Raw genomic sequence first — 16493 nt, 5'->3', positions numbered from 1 at the left:
CACTGGCCAGGCAGAGCAGGCAGTGGGTGCTGGAGTCCCTGGCTAGCTCAGACATCCCCACCTCATGTGCTGGAATGCAGAGGCTGAAGCTGTGACCTGAAATCTGATGACTTTTTATGATTTGTCCTACCACATCTGGGAACAGCAAGAATTGTATATAGACAGCATCTCTGTGTGAAAGCCATTTAAAGGAGATGTGGTGAGCTGAGCAGGGTGGGTTAACAAGATGTTTTCTGATCAGACACAGCCCAAATGTGTCATTGGCAAAGGACTGGGGTGTGCTAGTTGTGACCTTTGCTTCCAAGTGCACAGCTTTCCTTTTACCCAGCAGATGGCCAACTGCTCTTGGTAACAGAAAATAAACCTAAGCAGAGACTTTCTTGCTACCATTTATAGCCCTGCAGATGGACGCTTTAAAGGAAGGGCAGCTTTCTTAAAAAATAAACCAAAAACCTATTATAACTTTAAATTCAATACTTGATCATTCTGTGCTCTGTGGTTGATCTCCCTTTTCGTCAGGCAACTCACCTTGAGTAGTGAAATACATGCAAAATAAAATACATGCTCTGGAAAGCATAGTTTGTGCTCCAGGGATGTGTAGTGTACTTCTACCAGGAGTGTGAAAGGCTGCAATAACAGAAACTGTAGGCTTTGTAACCCTGGAAAAGTTCAGAAATATTCTTTGAAGTTTTGTTCAGTGAAATTCTATTCACCATTCCCTGAACTTGTTCTTTCTCTGAAAGTTCATTGCTGTTCCCAAGGGTTGAGCAGGTGGAGCTGGACCCAGCTGCACCCAGCGGTAGTTCTGCCTGTGACTTCCAGTGGTTGGAGGCAGTTCTTAGATGGGAATGTGAAAGTCTAAACTTGAGCTAGTATTTTCTCCAGAGTTCACATTCAGGATTGTTGTACTGCAAGGTACAGTGACTCATCCAGAGGGAACAGGTTCAACTCTCATGCTTAGCCTTATCCCTTACATTTTGTCTCCCACCATTAACTTTTATACTGAAGGTAGTTACCAGCATAGGCAGACAGATGGACAGGCATCTTCTAGCATCATTAAAGGTCTCACCATGTCAAAATTAACTAGCTAATAGAAAACAAACTTTCATCCATTGCTAGGACATTATGCAGTCTAACACAGTACAGCAACCATTGGCAGATACTTAAAAGCTGGAGTATGGGGTATTTAAGAGGCTTAGGCTGCCTGAAGTTACAGGCTTTGTTAACCCTCATCTGCAGGAACTGAGGACACAGTAGGCATCAGTTCTTCTCCCAGATCTGCTCTGTTTGCAGTAGTTTTCCATCTTCTGCTTTTCCCGTGACTGTTACAGCCAGCGGTATTCAATCACCAGGGAGGTATATATGTGCCCCATCAGAGATTACTGTAGTAGAGAGATTACGGAAAACAGTTTCCTGCTTTGTTTGATATAATTTTTAGCACAGTTTGAGTTACTGTTTTATTATTCCTCATATGTAGTCAATTAGCTTTTCCTTTCTGAAAATCTCTTGGATGACAACACAACAAATAATATAAATTAAGAAAGTATGACTCTATGCTAGAAAACTAAGAAAACTGTCAGGAATCTTAAAGACAGATAAAGTAAATGAAATAGCATTAACAATCTTAGCAAAGCGTTCCAGATTTTGAAATGACAAAGTCCTTTTCAATAAGCTTTTAGCATTACTTAAACACTGACTGCAATGCGTTGTGCAAACAGTTTTATTGTTCTCTTACTGAAACAAGAGGTTATGCAACCAGACCACAATACACACGTTGCCTTTTGAAGACAAGTTTTAAAAGCAGTAAAGTATTATAAAAGTATTGTTACAGGAGCAAAAGCTCTTTCTAATCATTACAACTGCTCATTTCACAAGAGAGGGAGGTTGTTTGAACTCTGTGCTGTGGGATATTATGCGTTTAAGTAATAAAAAGCAACCTTGGGAGACAGTGGCTACACTAGTTGATAATGGGTGCCATAAGCATTTTCCTCTCAGACGTGGCAAATGATACTATAAGTTCACATATTTGTATGTGCAAATAGGCTAGGAATTGCCAAACAGCTGGAATGAAAGGTTTCTGGCATGGAAAGAACTAACCTGAGGGGAACTTCTGAGCAAGAAAGGCCAAGTGTGCTTCTCTCCCCTGTTAATGTTCACTACCATTCTGCCCTTCTGCCTTGGCATCTGTTACCTTGATATGATTTGACTATATCCTGGCCTGCCCCATGTGTCTCTAAGCTAAGTATTTGATTTTGGCACCCATTTCCTTTCATGCTTATGCTTGTTTTAGGCAACAGCAGCTGCATGGAATAAATCCTTTGAGTTTTATAGAACCATTGTTCAAAGCTGTGTTTAAGAGTGCTTCTACATGTTTACCATAGCAAACAGCTATAGAAAGAAGCTGGAATTAATAAAAACATAATAAAAAGGCAGAGCTAAATACTGTTATACAGTGAAAGCAATTGAAAGTATGCATGTACCAAAAGACTTTTTTGATTAGCACATTATGAAGGAATTATCATTTTCAGAGGAGAAGCATGCTGTACTTCTGTCATCCACTCAGATGTCATTGGCTTTGTGTTTTGAATCCAGTTTTGAATAAACACCACAGGGCAGAGGTGTTAAATTCTCTTTTTTTCGTTTTTGAAGTAAATGTCACTTCGGAGCCTCTTTCAACCAAGTGACCAGTACTCTGGTGTGTACTGGAATAGCCTCAGGGCTGATCTAGTTATGTTTAGGTACAGTTGTTCCAAAGGGACAGAGATTCCAGCTAAGAATACACATCTTCTCTCTTTTCTGTCATACACCCTTTTTCCGAAGAGAAGCATTTGGCGTACAACTCCTCTGGCAACTCTACATCAGCTCAGAGGCACCATTGCAACAGAGCTATTCCTTGGAGTCTATATTGAACCATGTTGCTGGAAAAAGAGAATGGCTTGTCTGTAGCAGAATTTTCCCTGCAATATATATATTTATTTATTTATTTAAATATTTTATTTTTTTTTTACTGGGTTACCCACAAATCACTACTTAAACAGAATGGATCCTTAGAACAGATAAATACAGAGTTACCCGTGAGACTTGTTATTTTAAGAAATATTTTATATTTGACAAGAAAAGAGAGAAAATGCACATTCGACACAGCTCCTATTTTGTGAAAAGCTATATGTATAATGTGTGGTTTTATATTACCTAGAACTTCAGAACACAAGATGGCAGTGTACCTTGTAGTCAATGCAGGCTTTGAGCTACTCCTGCTCTTCAAACCGAGCATAGAACATTTTATTCAGTCATATATTAATCAGATCATGTACTCATGGTATTAGAAATAAATAAATATTTGTAAACAGCAGAAACAAATGCAATTTGCCAATGAATGAATATTGCATGAACAAGTGTTAGGTAAAGCTTAATTCAAGATTTTATCTTACATAATAACACTCTGGAGACACTAAAAGCCTCTTACAGAGCTCCACAATTGAAATAACAAGAGGGTATGCCTTTATGAAGGAATGGAAGTTGGCTCAGTCATAAGAGCTTCAGAGCAAAATTGGCTGCTGGGGAACAGCACATAAGAGAGCTGGCAGCCTGAAATACATGAAAAGCTCAGGGCTCTCAGAGGAGCAGTGCAGACCACTGAAGTGGAACAGGCTGAACTGTATCTAAAATTGAACAGGTGTTTTTCTATGAAAAAAACAACAAAGCAGACAACTGTTTGGCATGACAATTTAGAAGGAAAAAAAAATTCCATGGAGAGACATGAAATTAGAGGGTAGGTCTCTGGCTGAGGACAGAGTTAATTGCTTAAAGGGTCAGACCTTTCTGATCATAACTTGAGAGAAAGCTCATTCAGTCTCTCTCTGACAGTAACAGCTAAAGAGATCCACAATAATGAACTTTCTAGGCAGCTACCCCCCAGCCTCTTTTCTTGGATGGAGCTGAATGTTGGAATTAGTAGATGTAACTAAAAAGTTGTTTGGCTGCCTTTCTGAGCTGAACTCCTAGCATTTGGTTATGCAAACATAGCCTTATTAGAAAGGCTTCCAACACAGTAAAGTAAGCCCTAAGAAAAACAGTAATAGTTCAGAGTATAAAATAATCTGGGAAGACATTATCTCTGTGGGATGGTGTAACACTGACAAAATTACAGGAAGTCCTGCTTTCTCCCTGGAGTAAGTTTAGGTGGCATTTCCTCTTTGCTGCCAAACTCATGGCACTAACAGGCAAATCAGACTGACACAGAAGGTTGAAACTCAACACCAAGGTTCATAAATTCTGGATGCAGCTCTTAATGTAACATATTCATTTGGAACTAGATAATGAAAATCTATATATTGCTCTCAGACAGGTGTGATAAACCTATTTTCTATTTTTCTCTCCAGACTGGGAATATTTGTCATCCTCCATAGTACTGGGCAATGGAGATCCTCACAGCAGTGTGAGTGGAGCATGGCATACACAAATTGAGCAGTGCTTTTCATATAAGGTGGAACTGGGAATGCTGGACCCTGAGTCCACTTTTCTTGCAGTCATCATCCCCAAGCAAAAATATTGCCCTGTTCCCTAATCCTCAGTCACCAGAGCTCCAATGAAAAGTTGTCAGATTTTTTGTGGTGGTCCACTCCTGCTGTTAAAATTGAATCAATTGCTGCTTGTTATTGCCTTATGTTCCCACACATAAATTACTACATTTATTCCAATATTTTTTTCCCTCTCTCTTTCTGAGTTTGCATAAGATTGAATTTGGCACTGATTTAAATCAAGTAATTCAAGTGTCATTTTTGCCTGGTATTTAAACTAAGGCTGGGTGTGCATTCATGACTAAAATAAAGTGTCCTACCTAGCAGTTTCAGTCATTTGGTCTATTTGTCACAGTAGGTTACAGAAAGTGTAGTATGAACAGAATTATACAGGCACTTTAGAGCCATCTAAAATGGAGGATAAATTGAACATGTCATGGTTCTAGGGCAGTAATTTATATTGAGTACAAGCTGGGGAAGGACTGAAGCGAAAAGCTCAGATCTAAATTACTTTGTGTTCCAGGGAAATGTTAATCCAAATAAAAACTTCACAGCTGTTCATTATATAATTAAGTGAACCAACAAGAGACCTCATCTCAAAACTCTCAAACTGAAATACTTAGACCAAAATGGAAACTTTGTGGCAAAGTCCACAGATGCCGGACACTGACCCTGATCCCGGAAGTTCTCTGTGTGCAGTTACTGCCTCTTGACTTCTGCTGCCTGTTGAAACCACTCCATATGTCTCTGTTGGCTTTGCATACATCTCCATTCTCTGTAAATGAAATTTTTCAGCATGATAATATTTCCTCCCTGAGACTGTGTTAGGAGAATTCACAAACTCAAGATTTTTCATGGCCTTCTTTTCATCACGGGTACTTATTCAATTGCAAGGATGCCTCCTCCGTTTGGCAACCCTGGGAATTGCCTCCCTTTCATATTTCTATGAATGCAGATACCATTAGTAATGGCCAGGTTTGGAAGGAGAAAGGAAAACATATTTTCTTGCTCCTTCTTTATGGTCTTCCTTATGGTCTGTCCCATCTTCTTTCACTTCTAGTTAAAATCTGACCTTTTTTTTCTCTCAGTCGTCAGCCCACAGAGACATACAGTGAAATTTCTTATTTATGTAAAATAGTCATTACTTTTCTATTCAGAATCATTTCTAATCCAACCTTCTTTTAACTTGTATAACCAATTTCCCCATAATCAAAGATAATCTACCCTCCTCCTACTATAAAATTTAGCTGTAATACCCCACTCCAAGATTAATCTCTCCTTCCATAGTCTTTCACAAAACCACCTTTTTGACCTGACCTAGAACAAATCAAAATTAATTCCTTATGCACAGTTCAAACCAACTTCTTCCCCACAAAACAAATTTTTTTCTTGACATTAAATGACACTTGCAAATTCAGGAAGCCACAGTGCAGCAGAATTATAGTAGTCCTAGAGGCATTTTAACCTTTTCATTTTCTGCAAGCATCATCCCTTTGCCTTTCATCAACCCATCATGTGAAATGTGAGGTCTGCTCTATGAGGGGATGGAGCAGAAAATGTCAGCAGGCTGGAGGTTGCTGCCCTCCGGTCCAGCACAGGTGCCCTGGCTCTGGCTGGGGCTGCAGGCTTCAGAGCTGTTTAGGACAGGGAGTGGCTGGGGAGAAATGATATTGGGGGTTATCGCTACCCCTAATGCATTCCTTAAATAAATACAGATTGTAATAATGAAAGTAAAAGGCAATTTCTTTAAAACTGGCAAAAGTAATATGCCTGTGAAACACGCTGGCAAATGGTATTGAGGCCAAGTGCAGAGCTGGATTCAGTACAAGGTTATACATACATACTCATACATTTATGTGGGGAATTAGATTTGACCTGATAAAAATTCATAATGTGTATAAATGTTCACAGTTCATGGCATAAATCAGCCCTGAACCAGCCTGAGGTCAGAAAATAACTTCCCCTATAGGCAGGTTGTTATATAATTAGCCATTATACTTGTGGAGGGGGAAAGGAGGTTGAAGAATAGGGCAATTTTCTCAGAGACATCTGGGAATTACTATTGGCAGACAACTAATTTAGATTTGATCTGGTATGGAAGTTCTTATCACATCAAATAATGTAATTTAAAATTAAAGCATATGATTTATTTTGTATTTCTTACTCTTCATGTAATCAAGTTCAGGCCTGAGGGTAACTGTAAGCCTTTCTCTTATAAGTTAGCCAAAGATAGTGAAATTCACTGTGCTGCATTTTCTCACAGAACCTCCTTAAAAACAGTTTCAAGTTTACCAAGGAAGTCAGGCAGAGTCCCAGGAATTTATTTTGTTGAAAAGCTAGCCAACTAGTTTAGCCAACTTACTGTCTGTATTAGCAGAGAAAAAATTGCGTGCATGAACTGCAGTAACAATCTCATATTCTGAAAAGTTCTCATTCTTGTTAAATTTGCATAATAACCTAAAAAGACTTGCAGACCTCCTGAACATCACAAATCATAGCACATGGGCTACTCAGGACCTGCTTTATCTGCCTAGTATTGACAGCTCATCTAAGCAAAATACATGTTCAGTCGACATGTTTTCAACATACCTTCAACTCTCTTGTTAAACTTGCAAATATTCTACAGGCAAATGTAACACACTGCACGCTCGTGAAAACAGCCTTTGTGACCTTGCAAGCAGATGGCTTGACTGAAAATGGCTTGATTAAGAAACTATAAGTGAATAGAGGAAATTGTTTATGTTTGTTGTAGGGGTCAAGGGATGTTAGCTGCATTTTGCTGTAGTTTCTCAAATGCATGTAATGCACTCATTGTCATTCTATCATAAATTATCATCACAAAAGATGTGGGAAACCAAGGAACGTTTATTAACCAAACATCTCACCAATTTCCAGAAGTAAAAGGAGCAGTACTTGGCATCAGTCTCTCTCTCTTAAGCACAATTTCTGTTCATAGTGAATAATACTAAAAACATTGCACAGTGATTGTTCAACATCCAGAACGTCCTAGGGCCACACATAACAAACACTGTGGTCTTATGAAAAAAAATCTTGCTGTGCAAATCTGAGTGATCTATTAGGACAGATTTATAAAAGGAATGGCTGAAGAGAGGGCAGCATATTGAATGTATGGGGTTTTTTTTAAGATTTCAAATAATATTCCATAAGAATCTTACTTGAAAATCGAATTAAAACTGGCTTTGCTAGGAAAGCTGTGCATTGTGGAGCACCTGTGCCCTGATGGTGGGCAAGGACAACCCCTCCCAGCAGTGGTCCCCCAACTCAGTGCCAAGTGGTGTTGGTGCTGGAAGCAGGAGGCTTTGCAGGCTCTAGTTACCAGGCTGTTCTTGTTTAACACGCAGGGTCTACAGAAGTAATGCAACTGCTTTATGGCTTTCTCAGAACAAATAGGGCAATTGCCTTAAGCACAATTAACTCTTAACAGAGGCAAAGTTATCAGCTCTGCAGCTGAATCTCAAATGAGGGTTATGATCATATGGGGTGCGCCTTGTTGCGACCATTTGACACCAGTCTTCTGCCAGTCACATATGCAGTTTTGTTGTGTCTCCTGCCTCCTTATGTCCTCCTGCTGCCACTAATGACACCCTGCCAGCAGCAAGCCATTTCCCTGGGAAGCTCCCAGGCTGCTTACAGCCCAGCTGCCCCCTTCTGCCAGCTACCAACCTGCTGTTTTGGCTCTTATGCAGGCTTCCCCCTCTCTAATATGGCTTACAGCACACTGGCAATCCCAGTACATACTGGGAACCACAGTACGTTGAACCATGAGATGTTTGGGGCATGATAGACAGGAGTGTGAGGGCAGATTCTTTTTTTTATGTTTTCATCAGGAAAATAAAGTAAGCATGCTGACATTTACAATTGTACATCACAAAAAGCTGCAAATACCAATAAAGAGAGAATTATAGATGGGGGGTATAAAGAAATTATGCACTCAAAAAGTGATCATTTTGATCTACAATAAGGAAAATTGATAAATAGTGTACAAATGATAAAAATATTTTTTCAGGGGAAGAAATATCCTGAATAGCGTGAATTGAAAAAGAGAATGATAGAAAACTCACCTTCATCTCCCCTACGAACCTGATGGGAGTTTGCATAGGATCTGACAAGGCAGAAGAGCAATGTCATTTTGGACTCCGTATAAAAAGCTGTAACAGCATGAGCTTAAGTAATTTTCTTTATTATTTTAGCCTAAAATATTCGGTTCCATGCACAGCACTATCAGAAAGACAAAAGATAAATGAGAAAGAGTTCTGAAAAAAGCTAGAATAACAGTCAATGGCTGGAGACTAGATTTATTTTCATACATGTATATGTTTAAGTTGTCTAAAACTTTAAGGGTGATTAAGGGGAATGTATAATGGATGACTTTTTCTAAAACAGAGTAGTTAGAAATACAAAGTAAAAAAAAAAGAGAAAACATAGGGTTAGCAGGTCATGGGCTGCCAGAGATGCCAATACTGCTTTGTTAGCTGCTGCTGAGAAGCGACCAGAGTGCTGTAGTAGAGGATCCCAAAAGAATGCATAAAAATAAGGGTTGCATTTATATCAAGCTTAGTTTTTGTTTCCTCAGAAACTCAGTTCCAGAGACAAACCTCCCTATTTCTACCACGTATTTAAGTACAATGTAGGCACACAGTCCAGCATAGTGCTGAGGATCACACCAATTACTTGATACTGCTTCCCATTCAAATACATTCCTTGTTCATCCCTAGGCCTGTGTGCTACCCTCTCCCTATAGTACACTAAAAGAGATGAAATTAAGCATGAAACTAATGGTGGGAACACCACATACATAATGATGTATTTAGGAGAGGAGAAAAGGGAAAAAAAAGAACCAGGCAAAATACCAACAAAAACATCGTGACTCCAAGGTTTCTGCATTTCTGACTGTTGCCCTCACACTGAGGCACAGAGGACATGTTGACACTGAAGCCTGTCACCTCTGCTGCCTAACTAACAGTAAGACTGCACAAGCATTCCTACACAGCACTGGCATCTGCCCTCCCGCCCATGCCCATCTTCACATCCCTGAGCACATTTGGAAGTCAGCAGCCCACCAGAGACACCAGGAGAAGCTCTGCACTGCTGGTGGGTGACAGCTAACAGGCTGCCTGCCCAACAGCCCTGCAGATGAGAGGCTGAGCATCCTGTATATGTGGCTGCTCCAAGAGCAGCTCTTGTAGAACAGTGTGAATAGTCAGCAGGATGCTTATATTTTAAACATGGTAAGTAAGGGTTGCTTGCTGGGTTAGCAGAATATATGATATGGGGCATGACAAGAGGCTGAAGGACTAAACAACATATTATATCCACACACCATGTGGCTATCAGAGGGAAAATCTCAGAAAAGGGGAAAAGACCAGGAAAAAAGAAGTGGCAATAAAGCATCTACCTTCTACCTTTCCCTTTGAAAACCAGAACAGGAAATAACTTGGGGTTTCCCCTCTTCAGCAAATGCTTTTTTAATAGCAGAGAATGTATGGAATAGTGAATTAGAGGATAAGGTCTTCCCTAGAAGAGATTATGGACGATTCATAGATTAAATACTATCTGAGTTCATAATACTATTTCTATAGATACTGCTAATATACTCAAATACTTTGATAGGACAGCTATTCTACTCGATGTTTTGTTACCTCTTGCATCAGAAAATTAAAGTCAAAGAGACTTTAGTATTATTCTCGCTTGTGCACTTTCTGGATTTTTTCAGGGGTGGAAGGGGCAAAAAAAAAATAAAATCCATTAACTATTGTAATATGCATTTGAGAAATGTCTAGGCTCTCTGAGCTCCTGGGAACACTTGAGGATTGAATGGTAAAGATAGGCACGCAGGAGCTGGGTCTGTACTCCTATGGGATAAATGTATTCTAACATTTAAAGGATGGTGGGGAGTTCGACAGCATATCAGACACAGAGGTTCTGACTTCAAAGCACATGATGTGCTTTAGACATTTTGTAATATATTTATTTATAGTTAGTCTGGCTTCAGCGGCTGAAGTCACACAGCTAAGTCTTTAAAAATTGTTCCAAATATATTCAGTGCAATGCAGGTTGCAAACATTTATATTCATGGAATTTAACTTGAATTTTAAGTTGCTATGGGGTCATGAATTCTGGAGAAAGTCCTTTTAAGTCTTCCATCTTATTTCAATATTTAATTCTAGAACAGATATTCTACTCTAGAATTAATCCAGAATTTTTCTGGCTTTAGAAGGTCATAGAAGTATCTTATATCAGGCATATGGATATTATAGTATGCCCTGGGTAAAACAAGAATTAGGATTCTAGTTGAGTTAGAAGCACAGGTTACATAATGTATTATCTACAGATGCCAGGACATTAAAACTTTCAGTTGTATTTCCACCAAACTCAATGAGGCAGTTCATTAATACAATTACCTTTGTATAATTGGGAACTAAATCAATGATGACTGCATTATTTGAGTATTACTTTAAATATTTTAATTTTTATTATGTTATTTTGTTGTAGGTGGTATCACCAAATAACTTACTAATTTTATTGCTGACTGTGATTTGAGCTTGCACCTTTCTTTGAGAAGGAAGAGGCACATTTTCAACCTTTCTAGTTTTCTGGGATGCAGCGTGCGTTGCTTTTACTAATTTAGGCTGACACACAGTAACACTAAAAGTTTATAGTCTCTAGGGAGTGAAATCTAAGAGGGAAAGACCAGGTAGATTACAGCTGACCCAGGATGAGGAGCAGGCAGCAGAGGTCTTTGGCAAGGCCCTTAGAGGAAATGGGAATTTGGGACAGACCACCAACACAGAACTTGAGTGATGTGAAGAATTTCCACTGTTCCTTTCAGAGAAGGGTCCTTAGTCACTGCCTGTTCACTCATTTGGACAGAAAAAGTTTAAAAATATTTGGACAGGTAACAGGGAGAAGGGCCACAGACTACTCACTCTGTGTCATGGTCCATTGGATCTCTGAAATTTACAGGACAACATACTCTGGAAATTAAACTTTATTTTATGAGCTCATTTGGAAAGAAAACGAACATGACAAACAAGGACTCAATTCCCTTTGTACAGGCTAGTCTAGCATGTGACTTCACTAATTCATCACTTCAGTATCTAGGTTTCTAACTCTGAAATTCTCTAATTCAAAACTTGCAATTAATTAACTCATAATTTGTAACTCATGCAAAATAATTACCTAGTCAGTGGTGAGAGTTTTTGTCTTCCTCCTTTGTCACAGCACAGGCTTTCCCCTGTTTCCAGGAAGCACAAACTTCAGTGTTTTATCAACATTTTTTCATCACAAATCCAGAACACCATACAAGCTACTGTGAAGAAAATATACTCTACCTCAGCCTAACCCAGTACAATCTCCACACCTTATTCCATACTATTTACATCATGTGCAGGTCTACACACTATCCAATAGACCTCATCAGTAATTTTACCCCTTCCCATCCTTTGATATACACAGATACCATTCCCATAGTCTATGAACCACTGCTGTAAAATGTCCAGAAAATGTCTATGAAATGTCCATTGAGTTCATTAGTCCATGATTTGGGTTCTATCTGTTACGGTAGTCACTCTGGACAAGAGAGGTGGTGTGTTGTGTGGAGTTACTGGGCAACAAAGCCAGCTCAAGTTGGGTCACTACTGCACTGCTTCTTGTAAAGCTTGTCCTCAACTGGTGGTGGTTCCTGCTCTAGTAATTCCTATAACATGCAACTTTAATTATGGATTACAACAATTTAAAGGTATATCCGTTACAATCTCCACCTCTGATCTCTGGTCATGCAGTGTACTCCTCCCCTTGCCTCAGCTCCAGCATGAACTTATCCACAGACCACAGTCATGCCTGCTCCAGCATGGACTTACTAATTGGCCATGGGCCTCTTCAGGGGTAAACCTGCTGCAGCCTGGACTTATCCATGGCCACAGATGCTTTGAGGTGTACCTGCTCTGGCATGGACTTATCCACAACTACAGACACTTCAGGGTGTCCTGCTCTCACATGGACTTATCCACAGGTCACAGTCCCTTCGAGTCAAGTTGACATGAGCTCTAGCCTGTCCAGCACAGCAGCCCAGAACAGCAGCAAGGCCCTGGCCATTGGCCAGCCCAGGCACAAGGCCACTGCTGTTATCAAAGTGCTCCCAGGCACAGCAAGGCAAGATGATAAGCCCTGCAGCAAACAGCAAGAGCAAAAAGCAGCCACTAACAAGCACTGGAATCTAAAGTACAGTAAAGCGAGCAAGGCCCATGGCAGGCACAGGAGGCTACCAATTAATAGCTAAAAAGCTGTATCAGCTATAAATTTTGTATAGCATACTCCAGTAAAATCTGTCATTGCCTCAAACCCTTCAGGCCCCGTGCTGTGGTTTAATCCCCATGGGCAGTTCAGCCACACCCAGCCACACACACTTTCCTCCAGTGGGATGGGGATATAATAAGGGTAGAAGTGAGATTACTTGTTGGTTCAGATAAAGACAGTTTAGTAGGTGAAGCAAATGCCACATGCACCAGCAAAGCAAAATAAGGACCAATGCACTACTTCTCTGCAGGCAGGTGTTCAGCCTTCCCCGGAAATGCAAGTCTCCATTATGCTTAATGGTGACTTAGGAAGACAAATGCCGTAACTCTGAACATCCCCCCTTCCTCCTTCTTCCATGCTGCTTTTATTGCTGAGCACGATATCTCATGGTATGGAAGACTGCTTTGGTCAGCTGGGGCCAGCTGTCCCAGCTGTGTCCCCTCCAAACTCCTTGTACACCCTCAGCCTGGTGGGACAGCCTGAGAAGCAGAGGAGGCCTTGATGCTGTGCAAGCACTGTTCAGCAATAGCTAAACTTCCCTGGGTTGATGGTTTTAATCACAGATCCGAAAAATAGCACCATACAAGCTACTATGAAGAAAATTAACTCTATCTCAACCAAAACCAGTTCAGTAAATTAAAAAAAAAAAAAAGTTTAATTGACCAAAATGTCAGCATGATTTTTCACTGTGTGAAAGACACAATAAGCTCATCAACTAAGAAACATCCTTTATCTTAGTTTTTAAACTTCCTTAATAGGAGGTGATGCTTGATGTGTAATGTTGGTAAAATGTACTCCCAGAATTGCCTGTACATGACCATCTGTACTTTACACAAGCTCTTCTAAAAATTGTTATTTGTTAAGTAGATCAGTCTGCTGTTGCAAAATGAAGCACTGCAGAGTGATACTGTCATGACAGCAGCACTTCTCTGTCAGTGAAAAAGGGGTCATAAAGAGTGCCTTCAAAGGCTTCTAAATACTGTCACAAACTGGCTAAATCATCCTTGCAAGCTCTGTTTTAAATGCATTGTTCTCAATAATTTTTCAACTTGAAAGTAAATTAATTTCAAAGCTTAAGTCATCAAGCCATAACAAGACAGAAGCTCTGACAGTCATGCATTCAGAGCATTTTAGTGTCAGTTTATTCTACAGGATGAGACAAGTACAAGCAGAAGATAAACCATTCCTGACTCATCTGAGCCAAATTTAAAGTTGAACTTTGCTCAGGAAGAATAAGGGTCTATATTGTATATATTCATACTCATATACAAATCCTACCACTTCTTCTATTTCCATGGTTTCTGGGAATGAGATCATAACCAATTATGTCTGGGACATGGGAAAATGTTGTAAGCATATGGTTACTATTTACTAGTACTAGAGATAGGATCTTCTCCATGAAGTGAAGAAAGAATGAGCTACGCTGTACGTTAACCTCATATAACTTTCAGATGGTAAGAGTTTTTCCAGCCATCATGGCTGAGGACATACCATCTCATGCCAATAACCAAGCAGAGCTCCATGGTCTACCTTATGACTATGTGATGTTAGAACGGAACAGAGCTTTTGCAGCATGTGATGCTCATTCCAGGGTCCTTGGTTTATATCTCCTGCAGAGTAAAATAGAGGTTGTCTCCTTTCACTGAGTGAAAAATACATTTTATTTCACTGAATTTTGCTGAGGGGAGATCTCATTGCCCTCTACAACTGCCTGAAAGGAGGTTGTAGGGATGTGGGTGTTGGCCTCTCCTCCCAAGTAAATGATAGGACCAGAGGAAATGGCCTGAAGTTGTGGCAGGGGAGCTTTAGATTGGATATTGGGAAGAATTTCTATACTGAAAGAGTGTTCAGGCACTGGAACAGCCTGCCCAGGGAGGTGGTTGAGTCACCATCCCTGGAGGTGTCTAAAAGTCGTGCAGATTTCATAGTTCAGGACATGCTCTGGTGGCCAATGTTGGGTTTTTTTGAGTTGATAGTTGGACTTGGTGATCTTAAGAGGTCCTTTCCAACCATGATGATTCTGTGATTCTGTGAATCCTTTCACCAGTGTTTTTCTAGTGACATCACAGGAACTAATTTTAAAATTAAAGTTCTTATTAAAAATGTAACACAAAAAACTTCTAGGCAAAATCCCAGAACCTCAGAGTCACGTCTCATTACAGCCTCAGGCAAAATAGTCACTGGGTCCAAGTTCAGAAATTCAGTGTGAATTAAATTCACTTGGCAAGTCAGGACTTGTCTACAACATTTTTCATAGGTTTGAAGGATTTTATTCCAACAGATATTTTCCTCCATTGCCCTTTTATTTGAAGGTACCCAAACAAGCAATGTTTTTAAAATGTGTATTTTCAGCAGTAGGTGGCACTATGAAGTTTCTGTCTTCATAATTAATCCCATATAAAATAATATAAACTGTTATGCATTAGAAAGAACTTCATAAAAATGTTAATAGTCCATTGTCTGAAAGTATGGCCTGATCTTTTTTTCCTGTAATTTTAAAAAGAGCATGAAAATATTTTAGAAAAAAAAGCTGATAATAAAAAATATGAATACATATTCTAAATATTATGATTGACAAAAATACTAATGCAAGAATATGAATAATGAGGATGTCTTATAAAAAAACAGACAACTAAGAAAACTTAAAATTATATGTGTCATAAGACGTTCTCTATACTCTTTTTTACTCTTCAGTAAACTACCACTGTGGGCTGTTCTTGAATTGTACTACTTCACCTACTTCAGATTTCCAGGAAAGCATATCTATCTCATTTGCATATAAGCTACAATATTCCACTAATGGGTGTCAATACATATAGAATCACAGAATCAAAGAATGGTTTGGGTTGGAAGGGACCTTAAAGATCATCTAGTTCCAACCCCCTGCATGGGCAGGGACACCTCCCACTAGACCAGGTTGCTCGAGGCCCCACCCAACCTGGCCTTGAACAATTCTAGGGATGAGCACCCACAGCTTCTCTGGACAGCCTGTTCCAGTGTCTCGCCACCCTCACAGTACAGAATTTCTTCCTATTATCTAATCTAAGTCTAACTCTACCCTCTTTACCGACCCCTGAGGAACACCACTCATCACTGATCTTCACTTCGACATTGAGCCATCAACTGCAACTCTTAGTGCAACTGTCCAGCCAATTCCTTATCCACTGACTGGTCCATCCATCAAGTCCATATAAACTCGGCATGTAAGTTCTATAAGGTGAATGAACAGATACTAACAGAAATACTGCAAATGGAAAAGCGTTTGGGGGTTTCTGGGCTTGGCCCAAAGTTCATATTTACAAGTGGAGACTGGTGTAATTTACCAAATAATGACAAGTGATTTAAGACGAGACACGCCAATAATTTGGTAGCTATGACACGGGTAGGGATCCAGGCCCATCTGCTCTAAAGCATTCCCTACTGCTGTCAGCTGTGCTGTGGCACTTGCTTGCCTGAGGAACACGGTACGTCGCTGGGTGCGTGTTAAATATCTGGAGAAGTCAAAAGGTCGACAAAATGTTATCAGGACAGCGGCATTACTGCTCCTTGGGAGACTTCGTCCGAAGGTATAAATTTGGAGTTTATACCTGCGAGTATCGAATTCCCTGCCTGCTCAGCTCCGTTCTGGCTGGTTTGCCAGTTCGGTCACTCGCTCGG

Source organism: Apus apus, chromosome 6 (genome assembly GCF_020740795.1).
Source record: "Apus apus isolate bApuApu2 chromosome 6, bApuApu2.pri.cur, whole genome shotgun sequence".
Taxonomy (NCBI): domain Eukaryota; kingdom Metazoa; phylum Chordata; class Aves; order Apodiformes; family Apodidae; genus Apus; species Apus apus.
This window is presented reverse-complemented; position numbering follows the sequence as displayed.